Source organism: Haemaphysalis longicornis, unplaced genomic scaffold (genome assembly GCF_048455015.1).
Source record: "Haemaphysalis longicornis isolate Haplotype H1 unplaced genomic scaffold, Haemaphysalis longicornis Haplotype H1 scaffold_9, whole genome shotgun sequence".
In the NCBI taxonomy this organism is placed as follows: domain Eukaryota; kingdom Metazoa; phylum Arthropoda; class Arachnida; order Ixodida; family Ixodidae; genus Haemaphysalis; species Haemaphysalis longicornis.
This window is the reverse complement of record NW_027526460.1, coordinates 106,552,847-106,577,071: the sequence shown is the minus strand read 5'-3', so window position 1 is coordinate 106,577,071 and position 24,225 is coordinate 106,552,847.

The following is a 24,225-nucleotide window of genomic DNA, read 5'->3' as shown; positions in this document are numbered from 1 at the left end:
CCTTTTTAACTGGAACCTATATGGAACCCGATTAAGAGTGATGTACCTGAAGAGGGAGAATTACTTCTACTGCGGTCTCCGACACCAGTACGCGACCATGCAAGGAGTACAAAGCATCCTCGCATATCCTATCATCCGCTCTTTATCCATTTTTCTCACTGCACTGCTTTGTCTATTGCCATTGTTTCTTCCTACGTTATGTATTTCGTTGTCTTCGGCCGGTTAGTTACTCCCATGCTACTGCGAATGCAGCCTTCCTTCTGTGCAGTACCACAGTAGTTTGTCACTATGATAGCGTTGTTGAAAAACATGACGCCTCGCCTCCATCGTGACCATCATATTCATCACCATGATCATGTTCCATTAAAGCAAGCATCAGAACGGGCCTTGGCCAATCGACACTTTCTCCGCATTTTTTGTGCAACAAACCAGGAACCAAGAAACCACCAGAGCTGAGCGACTCCGAACGGCTTTGCATTATCCTAAACCGCCCTCTCACCTCTGGGGAACAAGAATGAAGCCGCCCTCTCAACGAACCCGTCGGTAAAGCTGGCGGCCAGTTTCAGAAGAAGAAGAAACCCACCAGACCCATTCGTGCTACATCTTTGCGGACTTCTGAAATGCGCCTTCGCGACTCCGTAACTCCCGGTACGATGAAGCCGGCTTCTCCCCCTGAGTCCGATCTCCAGAAATGTCGAAGTCCGTGACGCTGCACTCGAACATGAAGGCCCTCATTGAAAGACGGCGCATCGTCCGGGAGCGACTTACAGATGTGATCGCAAAGGTTGACGACTTTCTCCTTACCGAGCAACCACCAATGCGGGATGGGAGTGCAGCAATCTTTTAAAGGCTTTGACGTAACAAAATGATTGCTTGGCCCAGATCAACCTAGAAGTGGAAACCACTGTTGACATTGACCTTGAATTAAAGTTGTTTGATGCGTTTGATTTTGAAGCCACAGTAATACCTCCAAGAGTGAGACTGAAATGAAAATAACTGAGTCCAGCCCTTACCGGCCGGCTCGCATTTCGTCCATCAAAGCCCGAATTCGTTCACAATACGGACAGCATGGGAAAGATGATGATATGAATACAGAAATGGAAATTTTAAATCGAAAGATTAATCCGGTTACCGAACAGCTCTAACACCAGGGTAGACCAGAAGTGAGTTGGAAATATATACATTCAACAGAAAATAACTGTCTTGGTTTTGGTGTTGAAACCACCGCATGTACTCCTGCGTTCAATGACTGCTCAGAAGAAAAGGAAATGACTGTGATAGCAGTAAGACGTGCGTGACGAGAAATAAACGTTGACAACTTGACGGTCAGTGATCGGACATCAAAAGCAATTCAACGTGCACATTTCCTAAAAACAACCATACCACACACAAAAAAGCGCATGACTGGTTTGAATTGCAACGTGGCTCGTTCAAGACGCAAGTGGCACGAGATGAAGCAAATTTCCAGGCTGCAAAGGAACCACCGTGTGGAAGACAGCTTAAGTGCGACACCGAGGGTGAAGCGCAAGAGAAGAAAAAGCGAAATGGCAGCTTTGATTCAAAAACGCTGCAGAACGGAAGAGCGAACGAAAAAAAATTTCCCCGCATTTCCCCGAGGGGAAGAATGTGAAAGTGCGATAGCAGGAGTTGAATTTGCGCGGTTCGGTAATGTTCGCGAAAGAGAGATCACACACACACACACACAACTACAAAGAAAGAAAGATGCATTTATTCACAGACACCTATTTGTGTTGTCGTTGTACTTGATTGCTAGAGCGGATCTCAGCTTTGAAATTTCGTGTCAGTACTCCTTTAAGCGGGTGCATTAGCCCTTCTCACGCCCGATTCCTGGCCAATCCCTCACGTGGGTATGTGCCATGCACCGACACCTATTTGAGTTGTCGTTGTATTTGATTGCTAGAGCGGATCTCAGCTTTGACATTTCGTGTCAGTACTCCTTTAAGCGGGTGCATTAGCCTTTCTCACTACCGATTCTTGGCCAATCGCCCTAAGTGGGTATGTGCTAAAGAAATTAGGAACTCTTCTTGGCCAATCGCCCTAAGTGGGTATGTGGTGCGGACGGACGGACGGCGGTGGACGCGTGATTCAGATTACTTGGCCAATCGCCTAAGTGGGTATGTGCTAAAGAAATTAGGAACTCTTCTTGGCCAATCGCCCTAAGTGGGTATGTGGTGCGGACGGACGGACGGTGGTGGACGCGTGATTCAGGGTCGCTTAAGAAGTGCATTCGCACTTAAAAAGCAAACTTCTCTAAAGAAAGACAGTCCTGTTCGCGAACAAAGCGTTTTGGATTGAATAGCAGTGATAAAAGTTTCATGACTTTCGTCTACGCGAAAGGTTCAGTCGCTGCCCATCCAGGCAACAGTTCTCCGCTTGGTAGTCGTAAGCAGAGCTGTTACCGACGGTGGAAGTAGAAGCGGCGATGCCCGACACTGCTTGCTTCTACGGTCATGAATGACGTTTTCGCGCCACCTGGACTGCTTCTATGACATGAACTCTAAACATGCATGTAAACTTGTAACCATCTTCGCGCGAAGGAGGATGTTGAAAAAATGACGCATAGCCTCTCTCGTCCCCATCATAATCATGATCATGATCATGTTTCATTAAAGTACGCATCAGAACGGTTCTTGGCCGCTCGTCCCTTTCTCAGCAAGCGTCCGCAAGTTTTGTATGCGGAAATTGTTTTCTTAACAAAGGTAGCAAGTGAGTCTGTGCTATTTAGCTACCGAAGCAGCCATTCTTCTCGCAGGCATCCTGCCAGAGACAAGAAGTAGGTTGTGCGAAAACGGAGTATGTTGTTTTCTATATTACATGAATGTTGTGTGCCAACTATTATGCAGACGCCTTAAGAGATTTGAGACGAAACAGCAATGCACACCAGAGTGAAGAATTGTACCATATCACACAGACCTGGCACTGCATTTGTTTTTCATGCTCAACAAAGTTGTCTAAAATGCGCGGTGACAACTGCAAAATACAAGGGAAAACTTGTTTTTGCGGTTTGACGTTTTTCCCGGAATTTCTCGCGACACAGGTACCATATTAGGGCGATATTACTCTGTTTGTTTATGATTGAGGGAATTAATGTTAGCACAGGGATACTGTCAAAAACAGTGACTTGTTTGCAGCAGTCACGACTGACTCTGAAGTCTACGGTTTTGCTAATTACAACGACCAAAATAAGTTTCAACCAAAGTTCGAACGAGAATAATTTATTTAATGTCTACAACAGCGGGGAAATTTTAACACCAGAATTGCCCTACCACGGGCTGGTCGCACCAGCAAAACTGTGCCTCCTTCAGATACTGAGTACTTTGGATGGCGTCTCTAGTCCGGTTTTATTTCAATCCACTCTTCCTTGCTGTTTTGACGAAGCACGCGCCTTCATCGTGGTACTTCTTGAGCTAGGGGAAAATTTGGGCAAGTTGCTTGAATATGATAACTGCAGCGCAGATATATAACACACGGGAAAAATAACGGGGACTTACGCAGCCCTAAGTACAGGTGGCGTCAGAAGTAACTGGAGCACTGGAGCTGGGGCCAAACCGCATAGTTGCGCCGTGTAGCTGCCCTGGTGGTAAACGAAAGGAGCAGAACACGTGTGCGCGCCTGCAGATGCCGATAGCCCATCTTTACTTCTCAACCCGCTTCTTCGAGCAAATTATTCGCAGCATACAGGTGGTTTCAGCGATGGCGCCGTTAGCAGAGGCGGTATCTGGCAGCGTCACTCACACACTTTTAGCGCACGCGAGCTGCCGGAGACGTAGCGTTTCTTACAATATACACTAGAAGGAAATCTGGCGCTAGCATCTATGCGGCTCACATCAAGGCCGTCTGTGTCGTCATGAACCGCCATTAGATCATGCGCTCTCCTAAACTTCATCATTGGCTTGGATTGAAACTTTTTAGGGACAGCAAATTTAAATAAACTTCCGCAAAAATGCGAAAAATAGTGCTCAATTATGTAAGTGGAAAATAAACAGGCTGTTCTAAAACTAAGAAAAATGGAGGTAAAGCTTATTTTTGCCGGAACGTTTGTTCCTGCTATTTTGCAGGCCAATGTGGTAGTTACGACCAATGTTAATATTTGGGGAGGAAACTCATTAGAGACTCTTATTTTATTTACTTTACCATTATTTCAAATAATAAGTTGTTTTTAGAGTTTGGAAAGTTTTTGCAGCATGCCTATGAAAACGTCACCTTCGTGGTGAACCGGTGCACCGACCGTCCGCTGCAGGTTAAGAAGAAAAAAGAAAACGTGGTGTTAAACAGTCGTGTACGATGACAAGATCGGACGGATTCAGCCGCCCGTATTAGTCATATCTTGTCTTCGTCGAAGTACCTTTCGTTTATTTTATTCTTCGGCTGCATATTTTGCGCCGGCCTATTACCCGCTCAGTCCCAAGTCCTTCGACTGTAGCATGACCAACGTCAGGTGCGATCACGCACTGACTGCTGTTTCACCGAGCATCGCTACCACAGAACAGGAAGGATTTCGGCTTCCTCGTAGCTCGTAGACGTGTTAATGCATAGTGAAAAAAGAAAATCCCCCAAACCGCTTAGGAATCCAATTGTCATGCCACGCGAAAGCCAAAAAGGGGGATCTTACCATAAACCACCACGACGACATCGATTACCAGGCGCAGTGTCCTCTCTAGTATAGTTACTAAGAAACTCTATGGCTGGAGAAGCGTCGCAATCGCTGGGATCTGAAGCGACAATTTCTTTGTTAATATTTTTTATGGGGGAATGCTATCATCGCCATCACTGAGACCAGTATGGTGCGAATAATTTGTTCGATCGAAGCGTAGTAAAAAGACCTGGGTTGAGAATTATAGATAGGCTAGCACCATCGGCAGGCGCGCATGCGTGTCTGGCTTCTTTCGTTTACCGCCGGTGCAGCTACACAGCGCTCCTATGCGGTTCGGCCATAGCTCTCGTGCTCCAATTACTTCTGACGGCACCTGTAAATTCACCATTCTTCGATTCAAACGGAAGCCTGGGTTGTGGATCATGGAATTGGAATCAGCGGAACCCAATCTTCTGTACAGCGTGGAAGGACGTCTTGCCGCTCTAACAATGGCCGGAGGGGGGCGCCCTATATAAGGCATTTGAGCCGGTTTTACTTTCACTGACCTCAACATCCACATTTTTGCGTTGGTGGAAATTGAGTTAATGGAAACAATCTAGTGGTTCTGACCACTACGTCGTAACAGCTGCATTGTCGTCAGGTTTGTTGATTGCTTTGTTGCTTGGCGAAGGCTAAAATGCCTTTCACACTGTCAGCGTGGCGACATGTATCTTTTGGGATGCAGTTTTTTAAATGCAGAGCATTTCTTTAACTCACGATGTCACCCGTTCTAGTTGTCCGTCGTAGTCCGCACCCCTCCCCCTACACTATATATAAAAAATAATACTTACCGGCGCCTGGTTTCGATCCCACGACCCTGCGGGCGGAACGCAAGGTACATGGTGCTCTACCCACTGCGCCACAAAGCCGACAGAGAATGGAGGGCTACGAACGCGCCTTATATCCTTGACTCATTCAAGCTACGTCAAGAAGCTGCTGATACAACGCATTCACTACCTGTGGGCAGAACGCGAGGTACATGGTGCTCTTCCCACTGCGCCACAATAATAATAATCATCATCATCATCATCACCAGCCTATCTACGCCCACTGCAGAGCAAAGGCCTCTCCCATTATTCTCCAATTACCTCGGTCCTGTGCCAACTGTGACCAATTTATCCCCGCAAACTTCTTGATCTCATCTGCCCATCTAACTTTCTGCCGCCCCCTGCAACGCTTGCCTTCTCTAGGGATCCACTCTGTTACCCTTAATGACCAGCGGTTATCTTGCCTTCGCATTACATGCCCTGCCCACGTCCATTTCTTTTTCTTAATTTCTACTAATATGTCTCTAACACCAGTTTGCTCCCTGACCCACTCCGCTCTCTTCTTGTCCCTTAATGTTACACCTATCATTTTCCGCTCCATTGCACGCTGAGTCGTTCTCAATTTAAGTTGAACCCTCTTAGTGAGCCTCCAAGTTTCTGCCCCGTAGGTGAGTACCGGTAAGATGCAGCTGTCATACACTTTCTTCTTCAGCGACAATGGTAGGCTGCTATTCATAATCTGAGAATGTCTGCCATATGCACCCCACCCCATTCTGATCCTTCTAATTATCTCTGCCTCATGGTTGGGATCTTGGGTCACAACTTGGCCTAAGTAGATATATTCGCTTACCACTTCCACTGCCTCGCCGCCTATCTCAAACTGCTGTGCTGTCCCGAGGTTATTGATCATTATGCACACATTATGCACAATAATCATACCCACCTGCTAATAAATGATGTCACGTGACCACGTAATTACGTCTCCTCATTTAATTACAATACAGCAACCAACAGCAACAAGTGCAACAACATTAACGTAACGCAAACTACTAAACGTCGTGCGCCCCCGGAAATGCTCTGCATTTGATCGTGCCCCTCGCGAGGGATGTTTTTTTTTTGGGGGGGGGCGGTGTAGGCACTCTCTCAACTATTATTTCTATCATTTCTTGTCTTTGAGCCTATCGCCCTATCCACTGTATCATACTCACCAAGAAATTGTGAAGTAATTCTACCAAATTTTCAGAACCCGCGTTTCACCAAAACTCACTTTCTACTATTACTTTGTACCAGCATTGATTACTAAAAACAAAGCTTCTTATAAAACTTGTGGTATAGAATATGTTACATGACACGTGTAGTTTCCGTTTAAAGCCACAAATACAAAAAAATAAACTGGGTCCCATCATTTTTTATAGCGTAGGGGGAGGCTGGCTGCTGCGGACGCCGACGCACGGGTGACATCGTGAGTTATACAAATGCTCTGCATTTAAAAAGACGGCACATTAAGGTTTTTATGTTGACATTTTGGTCGCGAAGGATAAACGTTTTTGCGTTTGTGAGTGCCGTATTTGTACTTTCGGCACATTTTTTATCTATATACAATCACTTATTTTCGCTTATCATCAGCAAATCCATTACATGAAATCGTCGAAAGCATTGTTGACTGCTATATGGCTTCCCACTGCAGTTTATTGAATTCAAACAAAACTATACGTCTGCACCTACGAAGGCGGGTTGTTCAATTTTCTTAAGACTGGTTATTGCACCAAAGCATAACATAAATGTGAAAACCCGGTTGGCACACATATGATTTTCATTAGAATATGAGCTCGGCGGTCACCGGCTCGAAATAGCAGCCTGACGCAGAGGACTCCCTCAGCAAAACATTTCCGTTGTTTTTAGCGTGGCTTCCAGCGCTGCACAGATAAAGCACTCTTTTCACTTGCCGGTGCTGTTATAGGAAATAAATTATTGGTTCTCTACGAAGTTTTCACTTTACCAAGGCACGTTCGACGTTTGGGCTCCTCCGGAGACCGCTGGTTTCGAACTCTTAGGTACTCCGGGTTAGCACTGTAACACAATCTTTATGCGCCACCTGGGCAATTAGTTCGCAACAGCGGAGTTTGTAATTCTTAGTATTGTCCGAAAAATAACACCACCAAAATTATTTCGTAAGTGGGAAGCTCCATACGTCCTTAGGTTTCTAGAAATAACTACGTTTCTACCTTAAATATTGCGACAAGATTTCGAAGCGGAATTCACAAAGTTAACGAGAGAAAAACTGCCATTTTATAGCCCACCGCTTTCATATAATTTTTAAGTTTTCAAATACCTTAAACTGCAGTTCGTGTTTCCCACCGAAGGAAGGGTGAAAAATTTCCGACTGTTACTTTTATCTACAATAACTTGGCCACACCTTTTCGGCCGAGCAATAAACCAGTTTTACTAATTCGGGCCGGTAGTAGTAAAGTGGCACTGTTTATTTCCTCCTTGTCAGAGAAACTTTCCTCAAGACTAGCGCTTTTTTTCGGACTTGTAACTCATCTAAGTAGTTGCGTTCGGAACCTGACTCGTACTCCGCGCAGCGGGGAGGATCTCATTTGTGGTAGGTTTCTTTTCGTGCCAGTATTTTTGCCTCATCCTGTCCAGCTCACTTTTCCTCCAGTTATGCCCCCAATTTAATGGGACTGGCAGTTCCACAACGCGTGGACAAGCCCTCCAGGAATGCCATCTTATTACGACGTCGAGCCACGCGAAGTGTCTGATAAGAAAACTGGAAACATAACGGAAGCAGAGGCATAAATTGTTGCAACCAGCACAAGGGCAGAAGACAATTTCAAGAAAACAAGAATCACCAGAAAGGAGCTTCTATATATGAGGCAAATTGCTTTTTTTTGCTGCGCTTCCGTAAACGCAATATCAGCGACAGTGTATTCTAACCAGCGTTTCCATTTCTAAGAACTCGGTTTCTTGCAGCACATGCTTCCCGCTTTGTGGCTTCGCACAGAATGCTTGCGACCTCGGCGGCTTCAAGAAGCTTACGCGGAAGAAAAGAACAACAAATATGGCCCCCGGGTGGCGCATTCCTTTACTGCGATCCCCGAAGACCGTTTCATTGTCACACTACTCACAAAACTATTATTGGCGTTGTTTATAAACTGTTCCTAGTTTTTTAGTAATTTTAACCTGCTACTCGGCCAGCACAGCTCAAACTTTCATGCTGTTTAGAGTTTTTGTTAGAATGCACGAAGTCGCTTTGCAGTAAGTACGGCACACTCTGGTGAAGACGAACGCACTTATGACGTGTTTCAAGGTTAAGAAGAACAAGATTTTTTCGCTCTTAGGAGATATGTAGTGAAAAAACAGTCCACCTCAGCCAAATTGGTGACACTAGGAAGATATTTTCCCGGTCCCTTCGAGTTCAGCCTAAGGGGAGCTTGCTGTACTTCTAAACTCCATTTTTTCTACATTAGGCTATGCTCCTGTCCTTGACCCGTGGACTCTCTGTGGTTGGCAGTACTTGGCATAGTTTAAAATGTTCGTCTAGGTGAACTGACTGCGTTTTAAGGAGTAACGGGATCGACTTGGCCACTGGAAAAAAATCAAAAGCCTACAACAAGGTTCAGAGAACATTGGGGTATCAACTTGTTTGAATACTTGTTTGGTTCAATGGCAGCGCTCCCGGCTGCGACTATTGGCGGGTGACTGTTGATTACAATGGCGCCAAAAGTGTGCCAGTCAGCAATTGTGTACATGATGGAAAATAAAAGCGCACCGGGGAAGGTTAGAGTAGTGACGATGGCCTTTTCTCAGTTGGTGTTCCGTCAGCGGAAAGGCGCTAATACTCATACCTGGCGGTTATGCATACGATATTTGGTGTTGCAGCTTCATTTACCTGCAGGAGCTAAAGATCAGTCACTAAAAGGAATTATTCGCACCATGTTGGCCGGGGGGCATCGGTGGGTACCACAAAAGTTCTGGCGTAAAAAACAACATATGCAGCTGGCAGCGGATTCTATCCCCGTACACCATTCTGCCCAGACGATGAAGGCGAGCCTACGATACTTGCTATCCAGACGAGGCGACTAGGGTGATGGGTGCGGTTCACATAGACAGATTCATGATCCCAGGATACCGTTCTTGTACGCACCAAACACAAATGTGAGGAACATTACGCGACCCATGCTTTGGCATTTGTTTGTTTATGTAGCGTATCTCTGTGTGACCGCACCTGGCTTTTTAACGGGTGATTCAATCCGTACACGCGTATCTTTTCGTGTTCCGTGAAGGGAATGTTTAACAGAGAAAAGGTGTGGCTTTGAGTCTTCTATCCCCGACTGATCTTGTTTGATTTACATTAATTAAGATGGAATTGGATGTTTCTACAAGGAGACAACTCCAGATAAGTAAGTGGAGTTCAAACGCTGCTGCCGGCGCAGCCGTGTCCCCGACAATTTGTTGACAGCTTCTTCGACATTTCTGTTTCTCTGTATTCTATTTCAGGGCTCACGTTCGCTCCAAAAATATTATTTTTTCTGGTCCCTTGCCTCGTCTTCGGCTACGTGACATCTGGTCATGGTTCCGGGCACTATAAATGCACCTTAAACAACCAGCAAGACTCAAAGAAAGCCCGGTTCGAACCAGCTGCCAAGAGCAAGGTTTTTAAACCGAGTTTCTACAACTGCCATATTGACGCAGCCACCATAACCAATGAAAACAGAACTTCTGTGGTTCGTTGTCAGCCCCAAGTGCTACGATCGTTCCAAGGACCCCCATGAGACAATCCTGAAAAATGGTGAAAATCTTTTGTCTGTCAGGCCATTTAACCACTCGGACGACTGGAGGAATACAAACAAGTGTGTTTCTGCTTGACACATCTTCTCGCTGTTGGTTCGAGAAGAACAAGTCCTCATCGAAAACCTGTACTCACTTCAGAACGGAACACCTAAAACATTCAAGAAGGTTGTGAGGAACCCGCCGCGGTGGCTCAGTGGCTAAGGCGTTGCGCTGCTGAGCACGAGGTCGCGGGTTCGATTCCCGGCTGCGGCGGCCGCTTTTCTGATGGAGGCGAAAAGCAAAAACGCCCGTGTGTACGAGATTTCGGCGCACGTTAAAGATCTCCAGGTGGTCAAAATTAATCCGGAGCCCTCCACTACGGCGCGCCTCATCGCCTGCGTTGCGTCGGCGCGTTAAAACCTACAATCAATCAATCAATCAAGGTTGTGAGGAAGCAACAAGTGAAACTTCTGCTGCTGACCCGCATGCAACACCCAATGAAACCACAGTTGCTTTGCCTCGAGGAGGTAAAGTTAGTAGAAAAAGCTAGATGAAAAAACAGCCGTATCTGATTCGACGTGTCAGGCAGGTGCGCTGTACTGGCTTCGATTGGAGCCCTTCAAAGACTGTTTCTGATTTCTCGAAGTGTCCACTATAGAGAATTTTTGTTTAATTGGCTAAGAACCATACTAAAGGAGTTTAGGCGCATTCACTGTTAACCCCGCCGGGACGCAGTTGGGTTGGCGTCTCAATAGACACGTTGCGTCACAAGGTATTCACATGGGCAACTATGGTTGTCAGTGTTGTTGTCGTGGGATTGTGGTCGTCGCACTCAAGACATATTTGATCACGCTGGTCTACAGTGGCTAAATTAAATTACAAATAACAGCAATAGATTTTTTGATTTTCAGGGAACGAAAAAGCACCAATACCCAATGCCAACGTGTTTTCAGGAGAAAGAAACACTGAAGAGTACGATCGCATAAACCGGGTAGCAGTTTCAGTGGTCAGTGTGCTATTATGGACAAACACACCATTTCACACCGAAGAACACGTAGCCCTAAGGAAAGAAGAGAAACTCAATCATAAACCTAACGGCCCTATGTAACCTCCTTATCTGCCCGTTCTTTATTTGGTGCGCAACCCTCGCTCTGGTCGTCAGAGCATCCTTTTTCCAGCAGTGGTTGCGGCCTGTTCCCCTGATAAGAACGAGGCAAGTATTTGTGGGGTGCTCGAAGCTGTTACATCCTTTTTCTTTTTATTTTTTATCAAGAGGATGGGTGTAGCTGATGCTACAGTGAGGAGAGAAACAAAAACAGGCACCGTTTTACCTAGAGGTGAGGCTCACAAAAAATATCAAGTTGCAGGAGATTCAGAAAAGATCATCGAGAACTTCACGCGGACGATATCAGAGCGGTTGGCGGGGTCATTGCTTGCGGGCACACCGCTAAAGGTTTCGAGTGTCTGTCCTCACGCGAGTTTTTTGTATCCTTTTTTAACGTATTTGTTATTTATCCTAGTGAAGGGTTTCTAGCTTGACGGGTTCTCCCGGGTTCTGCTGGGTTCCTTTTGAGCGGAAGTTTGGGAAACTTGCAGAATAGATAAAGGCTACAAAGAAACCGACGATTTTCTTTGTGCATGACGATTACAAAAGAAAAATATCCTCGCAGATGTGCCAGAATATTTTTTATACTAACGCTTTACTACTTTCCTCAAGCGGTTTTGCGGAGGATGCGGAACTTAACCTTTTGACCGGAGACGCACCATTGGCGACACACCCCTTGAAGCACATCGCCTGAATCGCTGGGCCCACTGTCGGCGCTGCGCACAAGGCCCCGTTTTAAGTCGTTCTGCTCACGTAGCGGTGGCGGCCGTGACGGAAGCGGCCGCTGAACTGATCGGCAGCCGACGAAACCCGCAGCCTCCCACGCATGCACCGCTGGGTCGTATCGGACTTTGTGACTCATCTTGCGCCACGTGCGCCGTGAAAGAGGAACGTCGCGTTCGCAGAGAATGTTAGCGTGGCAGGACCTCCTTCTGTGAGCGTTGCACAGGGCCGAAAGGCTTTGAGCTGTGGTAGGCAGCACAGCTACATGAAAGGTTAGCCAAGAAAAACCAAGATGCAACCACACAAAGCCACGGTTTTGCTTTGCTGAGCCAAGGTTATCTGAGCTAAGCAGCAACCATTTTCCTTGTAATCCTGTTTGCGTTCTTTAACTAAAATTGCGCCAACAAACAACATAGCCATCCGCCCTCCAAAAAAGCTATAGCCCATTCCGGTCTACTATTGCTGTCGCAGTAGTTTCAATTGAATTCAACGTACGACTGCTCCACACACTATTAGATTATTAGTAAAAAGACAGCTTGAACAAATCTAAGGAAGGAAGAATGTAGAAGAAAGGCAGGAAAGTTAACGTGGCTAGAGCCTAGTTTGCTATCCTGCCCGTGGGAAAGGGGAAATGGGCAAAAAGAGAGAGTAAAAAAAGAGGAAAATTTGGACCAGACATGTATGCCCAGCACTGAGGCACCGACAGTGATTGACACTGGAGGCTCTAAGTCTAGCCTAGTGTTCAAGTTTGTCGCACGTAGAAAACGTAATAGTTCCTTAGTCGCCTTCTGATCGGATGACTAACAAATCTAAAACCATAAATAAACTAGCCAGAAGCGGCACAAGAGAACATAATAAAATTGCCACTGAAATGCAGCAAATACCTGCGTTTTTTGAGAGACACCTAGAGATCGCGGATACCTTTTCCTACTTTAAATACTGCTTATAAGTTGGCGAGCCCGTATAAACGGTTTCTTAGGAAGACACCCAGCGCGTAAGGGCTTTTAAAGCAATGGCATTGAACAAGGCCTGGAACACAAAATGGAGGAAGCTGGCTAACACGGAAGGCTTGAAGGTAGTGAAGCTGTACAAAACCTTTACTACGGTCCATCACTGTTGCTATAGGTTTCGTTAAGCTTTTTTAGAAGTGACAATGATTCGAGGTCACCTTGGAGGGGCGCACGCTATCACGTGTCTTTCTTGTACTGCGCAGGTGCTGCCATGATTACGGTGAAAGCTGGAGTTTTCTTGACCAATGTTGGTCAATCTCGCTAAGTGGGTATGCTTCGCTGGACAAACGTACGCCAGGAACGCTCGGCGGTAACCGTGAGGCACGCACACGCGGGCGCTGGGCATTTTCTTGTTTTTTTTTAACGGTGGTTCGCTCCATTCTTGGACAATCTCCCAAGGTGGGTATGCTCGGCTTGACAAACGGGCGCCGGGGACGCTGGCCGATCAGCGCGAAGCACGTACGCGCGCGTGCTCGGCATTTTCTTGTTTTATGCAGAAATGCATTATAGTCGGGGGTGTTCCTGCGTCCCTTGACCGGCGTGCGCAGCGCGTCTGATGATGATTGTGGCATGATTCCCCTAGGGATTGGCCAACCAAACAATCCATCACGAGATAGCTTCGCGTTCAACCACCATCGACATCTTCCCGTAGGGGAACCGCTGAAGAAGAAGAAGGAGAAGAAGACAAAGCTGCAAAGAGGAGGGCTGCGTGAGTTTTGGCTACCGTTATCCTCCTCGGCCGGCGCATCTTCCCGATCTGAACCCGGTCGAAGAGCGGTGCAGCGCGTCTGATGATGATTGTGGCATGATACCCTCAGGGATTGGCCAACCAAACAATCCATCACGAGATAGCTTCGCGTTCAACCACCATCGTCATCTTCCCGTAGGGGAACCGCTGAAGAAGAAGGAGGAGAAGAAGACAAAGCTGCGAAGAGGAGGGCTGCGTGAGTTTTGGCTACCGTTATCCTCCTCGGCCGGCGCATCTTCCCGATCTGAACCCGGTCGAAGAGCGGTGCAGCGTGTCTGATGATGATTGTGGCATGATACCCCTAGGGATTGGCCAACCACACAATCCATCACGAGATAGCTTCGCGTTCAACCACCATCGACATCTTCCCGTAGGGGAACCGCTGAAGAAGAAGGAGGAGAAGAAGACAAAGCTGCGAAGAGGAGGGCTGCGTGAGTTTTGGCTACCGTTATCCTCCTCGGCCGGCGCATCTTCCCGATCTGAACCCGGTCGAAGAGCGGTGCAGCGTGTCTGATGATGATTGTGGCATGATACCCCTAGGGATTGGCCAACCAAACAATCCATCACGAGATAGCTTCGCGTTCAACCACCATCGACATCTTCCCGTAGGGGAACCGCTGAAGAAGAAGGAGGAGAAGAAGACAAAGCTGCGAAGAGGAGGGCTGCGTGAGTTTTGGCTACCGTTATCCTCCTCGGCCGGCGCATCTTCCCGATCTGAACCCGGTCGAAGAGCGGTGCAGCGCGTCTGATGATGATTGTGGCATGATACCCCTAGGGATTGGCCAACCAAACAATCCATCACGAGATAGCTTCGCGTTCAACCACCATCGTCATCTTCCCGTAGGGGAACCGCTGAAGAAGAAGAAGGAGAAGAAGACAGAGCTGCGAAGAGGAGGGCTGCGTGAGTTTTGGCTACCGTTATCCTCCTCGGCGGGCGCATCTTCCGGATCTGAACCCGGTCGAAGAGCGCTGCAGCGCGTCTGATGATGATTGTGGCATGATGCCCCTAGGGATTGGCCAACCAAACAATCCATCACGAGAGAGCTTCGCGTTCAACCACCATCGGCATCTTCCCGTAGGGGAACCGCTGAAGAAGAAGGAGAAGAAGAGAAAGCTGCGAAGAGGAGGGCTGCGTTAGTTTTGGCTACCGTTATCCTCCTCGGCCGGCGAATCTTCCCGATCTGAACCCGGTCGAAGAGCGGTGAAGCGCGTCTGATGATGATTGTGGCATGATGCGCCTAGGGATTGGCCCACCAAACAATCCATCACGAGAGAGCTTCGTGTTCAACCACCATCGTCATCTTCCCGTAGGGGAACCGCTGAAGAAGAAGGAGGAGAAGAAGACAGAGCTGCGAAGAGGAGGGCTGCGTGAGTTTTGACTACCGTTATCCTCCTCGTCCGGCGCATCTTCTCGATCTGAACCCGGTCGAAGAGCGGTGCAGCGCGTCTGATGATGATTGTGGCATGATGCTCCTAGGGATTGGCCAACCAAACAATCCATCACGAGAGAGCTTCGCGTTCAACCACCATCGGCATCTTCCCGTAGGGGAACCGCTGAAGAAGAAGGAGAAGAAGACAAAGCTGCGAAGAGGAGGGCTGCGTGAGTTTTGGCTACCGTTATCCTCCTCGGCGGGCGCATCTTCCCGATCTGAACCCGGTCGAAGAGCGGCGCAGCGCGTCTGATGATGATTTTGGCATGATGCGCCTAGGGATTGGCCAACCAAACAATCCATCACGAGATAGCTTCGCGTTCAACCACCATCGTCGTCGTCCCGTAGGGGAACCGCTGAAGAAGAAGGAGGAGAAGAAGACAAAGCTGCGAAGAGGAGGGCTGCGTGAGTTTGGCTACCGTTATCCTCCTCGGCCGGCGCATCTTCCCGATCTGAACCCGGTCGAAGAGCGGTGCAGCGCGTCTGATGATGATTGTGGCATGATGCGCCTAGGGATTGGCCCACCAAACAATCCATCACGAGAGAGCTTCGTGTTCAACCACCATCGTCATCTTCCCGTAGGGGAACCGCTGAAGAAGAAGAAGGAGAAGAAGACAGAGCTGCGAAGAGGAGGGCTGCGTGAGTTTTGGCTACCGTTATCCTCCTCGGCCGGCGCATCTTCCCGATCTGAACCCGGTCGAAGAGCGGCGCAGCGCGTCTGATGATGATTGTGGCATGATGCGCCTAGGGATTGGCCCACCAAACAATCCATCACGAGAGAGCTTCGTGTTCAACCACCATCGTCATCTTCCCGTAGGGGAACCGCTGAAGAAGAAGGAGGAGAAGAAGACAGAGCTGTGAAGAGGAGGGCTGCGTGAGTTTTGGCTACCGTTATCCTCCTCGGCCGGCGCATCTTCCCGATCTGAACCCGGTCGAAGAGCGGTGCAGCGCGTCTGATGATGATTGTGGCATGATACCCCTAGGGATTGGCCAACCAAACAATCCATCACGAGATAGCTTCGCGTTCAACCACCATCGTCATCTTCCCGTAGGGGAACCGCTGAAGAAGAAGGAGGAGAAGAAGACAAAGCTGCGAAGAGGAGGGCTGCGTGAGTTTTGGCTACCGTTATCCTCCTCGGCCGGCGCATCTTCCCGATCTGAACCCGGTCGAAGAGCGGTGCACCGCGTCTGATGATGATTGTGGCATGATACCCCTAGGGATTGGCCAAACAAACAATTCATCACGAGATAGCTTCGCGTTCAACCGCCATCGTCATCTTCCCGTAGGGGAACCGCTGAAGAAGAAGGAGGAGAAGAAGACAAAGCTGCGAAGAGGAGGGCTGCGTGAGTTTTGGCTACCGTTATCCTCCTCGGCCGGCGCATCTTCCCGATCTGAACCCGGTCGAAGAGCGGCGCAGCGCGTCTGATGATGATTGTGGCATGATGCCCCTAGGGATTGGCCCACCAAACAATCCATCACGAGAGAGCTTCGTGTTCAACCACCATCGTCATCTTCTCGTAGGGGAACCGCTGAAGAAGAAGGAGGAGAAGAAGACAAAGCTGCGAAGAGGAGGGCTGCGTGAGTTTTGGCTACCGTTATCCTCCTCGGCGGGCGCATCTTCCCGATCTGAACCCGGTCGAAGAGCGGTGCAGCGCGTCTGATGATGATTGTGGCATGATGCCCCTAGGGATTGGCCAACCAAACAATCCATCACGAGAGAGCTTCGTGTTCAACCACCGTCGTCATCTTCCCGTAGGGGAACCGCTGAAGAAGAAGAAGGGGAAGAAGACAGAGCTGCGAAGAGGAGGGCTGCGTGAGTTTTGGCTACCGTTATCCTCCTCGGCGGGCGCATCTTCCAGATCTGAACCCGCTCGAAGAGCGGCGCAGCGCGTCTGATGATGATTGTGGCATGATGCGCCTAGGGATTGGCCAACCAAACAATCCATCACGAGAGAGCTTCGCGTTCAACCACCATCGGCATCTTCCCGTAGGGGAACCGCTGAAGAAGAAGGAGGAGAAGAAGACAGAGCTGCGAAGAGGAGGGCTGCGTGAGTTTTGGCTACCATTATCCTCCTCGGCGGGCGCATCTTCCCGATCTGAACCCGGTCGAAGAGCGGCGCAGCGCGTCTGATGATGATTGTGGCATGATGCCCCTAGGGATTGGCCAACCAAACAATCCATCACGAGAGAGCTTCGTGTTGAACCACCATCTTCATCTTCCCGTAGGGGAACCGCTGAAGAAGAAGAAGGAGAAGAAGACAAAGCTGCGAAGAGGAGGGCTGCGTGAGTTTTGGCTACCGTTATCCTCCTCGGCCGGCGCATCTTCCCAATCTGAACCCGGTCGAAGAGCGGTGCAGCGCGTCTGATGATGATTGTGGCATGATGCCCCTAGGGATTGGCCAACCAAACAATCCATCACGAGATAGCTTCGCGTTCAACCACCATCGGCATCTTCCCGTAGGGGAACCGCTGAAGAAGAAGGAGAAGAAGACAAAGCTGCGAAGAGGAAGGCTGCGTGAGTTTTGGCTACCGTTATCGTCCTCGGCCGGCGCATCTTCCCGATCTGAACCCGGTCGAAGAGCGGTGCATCGCGTCTGATGATGATTGTGGCATGATGCCCCTAGGAATTGGCCAACCAAACAATCCATCACGAGATAGCTTCGCGTTCAACCACCATCGTCATCTCCCCGTAGGGAAACCGCTGAAGAAGAAGGAGGAGAAGAAGACAAAGCTGCGAAGAGGAAGGCTGCGTAAGTTTTGGCTACCGTTATCCTCCTCGGCCGGCGCATCTTCCCGATCTGAACCCGGTCGAAGAGCGGTGCAGCGTGTCTGATGATGATTGTGGCATGATGCCCCTAGGGATTGGCCAACCAAACAATCCATCACGAGATAGCTTCGCGTTCAACCACCATCGTCATCTTCCCGTAGGGGAACCGCTGAAGAAGAAGGAGGAGAAGAAGACAGAGCTGCGAAGAGGAGGGCTGCGTGAGTTTTGGCTACCGTTATCCTCCTCGGCGGGCGCATCTTCCCGATCTGAACCCGGTCGAAGAGCGGTGCAGCGTGTCTGATGATGATTGTGGCATGATACCCCTAGGGATTGGCCAACCAAACAATCCATCACGAGATAGCTTCGCGTTCAACCACCATCGACATCTTCCCGTAGGGGAACCGCTGAAGAAGAAGGAGGAGAAGAAGACAAAGCTGCGAAGAGGAGGGCTGCGTGAGTTTTGGCTACCGTTATCCTCCTCGGGGGGCGCATCTTCCCGATCTGAACCCGGTCGAAGAGCGGTGCAGCGCGTCTGATGATGATTGTGGCATGATGCGCCTAGGGATTGGCCCACCAAACAATCCATCACGAGAGAGCTTCGTGTTCAACCAACATCGTCATCTTCCCGTAGGGGAACCGCTGAAGAAGAAGAAGGAGAAGAAGACAAAGCTGCGAAGAGGAGGGCTGCGTGAGTTTGGGCTACCGTTATCCTCCTCGGCCGGCGCATCTTCCCGATCTGAACCCGGTCGAAGAGCGGCTCATCGCGCCTCGACTCCCCTTCATGAGCATCAGGCGGCTGACTCGAGGCAACGGGCAGTTTGGAATCAAGGGAGAGGCGGTGAACGTGCCCATCGACGTATCGAAGGTTGTGCGGTGCCTTCCTCGCATGGTACCCGAGGACGTTGCGTTCGACGTCCGCATTTCTGCATCCTCACAATCCCCCTCGGGGAGGTGCGGGGGAATTTTTTTCAACTGTCGCACAGTCACCGCGATGCGCGCGCTCGCGTGCGCTCAGCGTTTTTGTTATTTTTAACTGAGAGCAAAAAACACTAGCGACTTGCTAAGCAGTTTGGCGGTTTAAAAATGCTCGCATCGTTCTCGCTGCAAGACCCGTTTGGGAGAGCGGAAGTGAGGTGGTCTAATTGCGGACGACATTTGGAGCTTTCAGCGTTCACCCCAGCGTCGTGTTCGGATAACAAGCCCGGTCAAGATAAAGTAAACTGTATTGGATCTCAAAAATGAGTCATAGCGCCCCCTGCAGTCATAGAAACTCCAATTATACCGTTTTCTCGACAATCGCGAAACTGCTCGCGACGTTGAAACATTGAAATTATGGACCTGAATTATATTCTTACAAACAGGTAAACGCTGTTCTAATATACTGCAAAGCAAGATTTTAACAGCCCGCAGAGGGGGAAAAGCTGTATTACAAAACGATTCAGTTGGAAGCAAACGTGCACTGTATCTACATTCTACTTTCACCTCCCCCATAAACAAAGTTTCAGTTTGAGCCTGCGCCGTCATTGATAAGAATTCGCGAAATAATGTGGTTCCGAAGGAAACTGCCGTGGTGGAGACCACAGAAAAGGGTTGCCATTAATCGTCGGAAAATACCTAAAAAACTGGCGATTAATATGCAAAGGCTAATTAAAATGCGCCAAAAACTTTTTCTACATATTCATATATAGGCGACTTTCATTCGTATCCCCAAGATGCACAAACTTATCATTATCATTCTCAACAACACGACACTAGGTCCACGCCAGGATGTTTTCTCCCTCAGACCTCCACCCAGTGCTGTCCCGTCCCACTCGAGTCTAGTGTTTGCCTCTGAAAATCTTGATTTCGTGTATCCACCGAGTAATCGGCTTTCCTCTTTTCCTTGACCCATCTCTCAGTGTCCACTCTGTAACCCTGATAGTCATCCGACAGTCATTGCTCCTAACTACGTGTCCAGCCCAAGTTCATATCTTTTTTCTTTATTTTAACTATGACAGCTTGTACTCTAGTTTGTTCTATGTTCCAATAGGCTCGTTTTTTCCGCCTCAACGTTACTCATATCATTCTTCTTTCAATGACTCGCTCAGCTGACCTAAGTTTGCTTTGAAGTTCTGTAAAAACGCACCACGTTTCCCCTCTATATGTTATCACCGGAAGGATGCATTGTTTGTCTATTCTGCTCTTTAGCGCTAGAGGTACGTTTCCTTTCATTACTTGGGCGTGTTCGTCGTGTGCACACCAGCTCATAGCTATTCTGCGCCGGATTTCTTTCTCGTGTTTGGGCTCAGCAAAGAACGACCTGACCGAGGTAGTTGTAATCTTCTACTTGTTCTAGAGTATCGTTAGAAATGCTGAACATGGCGTTCTCGGGATGTTTATTCATCATTACTTACGATTGATTAAAATTTATTTTTATCGCCACTGCCTTGCTTTCCGAAGTTAGTTCCTCAAGAATTTTTTGCAGGTGTTTTGCAGATACGGTTAGCTATACTACGTCGTCTGGAAACCTCAAATTGCTCAAGTATTCTCCGTTTATCCGTAATCTTGTGTTTTCTCGTAAAGCTTCCTGAAAACCCCTTCCAGACACGCTGCGAACAAATTCGGCGAGATGGTATCACCCTGTCGTACACCCATAAGGATCGGAAATTTCTCGGTTGACATGGAAGCAGTGTTTGTAAGGGATTATCATGCCCTTACATCATTTATATATCTGGTTGAGGAGTATTTTGTAGGTCTCCTCTATTCTCCGACCTTTCAATGCTTCGTGACCAGATGCGTTGCTCACTAAAACACGCTTTTTCGTAATTTATATATGCCAGCCATAATAATGGGTTGATTATACTCTGGGGATTTGTCTATCATTTGATTGACGTTGTGGATCCATTGTTGACGGCACTTTCCTAAACCCGGGCGGCTCTCTGGGTTGATGAGAGGCTCGGCTCTTACTTAGACGTTTACCTATTATTTTTTAAACCAGCTTCTACACAATTGAGTGTAGGCTGATTGGTCTGTAGTTCTTAAGGACTTTGGTGTCCGCGTTCTTGTAAATCAGAATTATGTTGGTGTTTTTCCTGGCTATGGGCACTTTTAGTGTCTTTAAACATTAGGAAAATACTTCTGCGAGCTCTGCAGTACTATCTCTATTTCCCCCTTTAAAAGATCTGCGGTTATGCCGTCGTTACCTGCGCCTTTTCCTCTTTAAATGCCTTTCAGAGCCTTCAAACTCTTTGGTTATTAGTGGGAACTTTGCGATCTAAGCTAGTACGCTTTGTAGTATCTCCTGGTCTAACATCGGCGGCGTATAGCCTGGTGTAAAAACGTTCCGCTATTTTGATTATCTCGCCCATGTTTTGCGTAATACTAGCCTGCCTGCCTGCCTGCCTGCCTGCCTGCCTGCCTGCCTGCCTGCCTGTCTGACTGCCTTCCTGTCCGCCTGTTCGCCCGTCAAATTGCAAAAAGTTTTGAATTTCTCATGATGATTATGAATAAACTTCAGTGTTCGGAGTCGACAAGCCGTCCAGAATGAAAAAGTTATTCTACTCAGCAGTAAGATAGAAGGTTCCCTACACGTGCTGCGAGTTGGTGAATTACCATTGGGGCCACACAGGACGGAACATCTGGCAGTACCCCTGAACGCTGGCATTACCCTGAAATAAAAGGGCTGATGGGAGATATAGCAAATGTTATTTCATTTGCAAAGCTCATCATTGCTGCCGACCTCGTGCTTTTAGCACCACTTTACGTGCGCCACATTTTAAGGCAGCCCACGCAAATTATATCGTTGCGAGGAACAACTGTCTTAGAAAAGTGTCTATGAACGGAAGGTATATACAGCGGCAAAGTTCTTCAATCTATAGGAGTGTCTTTGATACAGTATCTACTTCTCGACGTTGTTTAACGAGAAAAATGCGCGGGCATGTTTTAGGCAGAGCACCATTGTGAGCCTGTACTAGCTGGGATGGTTTTACACAAACTCCCAGGACATTTAACACTTACGGTCAGAAGCGAATTCCAAATTATTCCTGCCAATAGAAAACCCACTCTCTCAATATCCGTCTACATTGCCGTCATTGAAAAAGTTGCTTAAATTTTTCTGTTAAAATATTAGCTTCCTGTCTTTTTGTATTTTTGGGTTACATAGGTTAGATACTTGTATTTTAATTGTCAATGTCTGCCGTTAACTAAAATTCCTTTTTTTTCCTTCTTTCTCCGCGTAGATTTTGGTCCCCTAGCTTGTATTGATCAACCATAACACAAAATTGTATATTTGATTTCCATTTACTCGTAATACGCGTCGCTTGTTTTCTTGATCTAATTTGATATTCAGCGAGTGTCCCATTGCGGTTTTGTTGATGGGAAATTCGTCTGTATATTATTATTACCGCGCTAATGTTTGGAATTTCAAATGAACTGAAAGTGAAACTGAAACTGACAGTTCTCTAGGCGCATACCAGCGCGGAGCTTTTTTTAAATTTTATTATGTAGCATGCTAATTAGGAAATTTTCTCATTTACATTCTCTTTTGAATGAATGAATGGCCAATTTAACGAAAGAGCCGACCCAGTTGGAGCTACGACACAGTACCGGTCACGGTACGACCCACAAGTAGGAACAGTCGAAGATCTTAAATTAACCTGTGAGCCCTTAGACTTCGCTTAAGAGTAGGCGATATGTCAAGGCCGCAATAACCTGAATTCTTGAGCATCCTACGTGGTGGCCTAGACTTTTATTAAATTTTAGCTCTTCCGGCCCTCTACTCTTGTTTACACTGGTGTTTTCCAAGAGGATACACGGCGAAAAGTGCAGCGTTGTGATGGAACTAATAGCGTGTAGTACGCTAATAACGGGAACACGTACTTATCATTAGAAAATTGGCTCCCACAGCGTCATGCCTCCAAACACCTACCTGCACTTAACCTGGGGCGTGAATGCTGTACCGGTAAGAATAACTTGAAAAGAAAAAAAAAACTACGCCGACAAGCATTTTTATTTTCAGAAGTCACCGCATTTGCACACTTCGTGACTATTTTCACGTCGTAATCAGTCGTGCCCCGAAATACCCACGGCGTAGCGTGTGTCTCCGGACTGACGCTGCAGGAAACTAGTGCCTTTTCCGCCGAATGGGAGTACTGCAACGGAGCATAAGAAAAATAAAAGGGGGCCGTAATTATGAGTTTACTAACTTCGCTGCCGTTTGTAAACTTTATTTCCAGAAAGTATTCTGGTTGTTTAAAGGCAGAAGACTAGATTTACGCAAAATGAGCAGGCTGTCTGGTTCCGGTTCATTCATGCATATGACGTAGGCCCCGCAACAGGATATAAGGCACAATTCAAACAAACGCGATAGGGACATTTACTGAAAAATACATAAAACAGAATCCTGGTCTCGTACCGTTCGAAGTAAAGGTCCAGTTGTCGTTGACAGCTCCCATACGCAGGCTTCATTCATCTTTAATGCTTTCTATGCTCCACAACTCGTCTACACCATTGTCGGGCGTCGACCGTTTTCTTCTTCATGAAAATCTTCAGTGGTCGTTTCTGTGGTTCTGTTCGCTGTCTCTGACAGCATTAAAGCTTTATATAGGGCACTCGTAGGGCGGCGAAAAGTGGGAACCGCTTGCGAATTCGAAAACAGCCACCGACCGTCGTCTTCCGGAATATGTCATTCAAAACCGAGAGAATGTCGTACAGGGCCGATGGGCAAAACTTTCCTGAAAAAGGGGATGAGAGCACGAGGTTTACTTTTTTGTTGCACGTATCATCTCTGCGGTTTCTGGGTTTCATTTTTATGTCTTTCCGAAGCAAAAATAACCTAATATTTTTCTTTTAAGAGAGATGGAAGCGAACGGGCAGAAAAACAAATAACGGATGACAACTCCAGGAAGAAGTGCCCGGGCGAAAAATAAAAACGTAAAGAAAAATGTCAACAACGTTGGTGTTGCTGCGTAAACACCGCTGGTTGACCCAAGTGCCTTCGTAAATTGGCCCCACATCCTTTTGCACATTTGTAATGAAATTTCTCACAAATAAAGAAACCCCTAAGCAAACACCACTTTTGTCGAGCAGTTGGCAGCGGGGAATTCGTTTGGGACTACAGTCCCTTTTTGTGAGCTTCGTATGCTCAATTTTTGAAACCAGATGAATAGTAGGGATGCTCAAACGTTATTAGATGGCCAACAGGAAAAGGCTTCGCTTTTCTTGGCATCCGAGTAAAAAATCGCAATGGAAATATTGAAGTTGAACG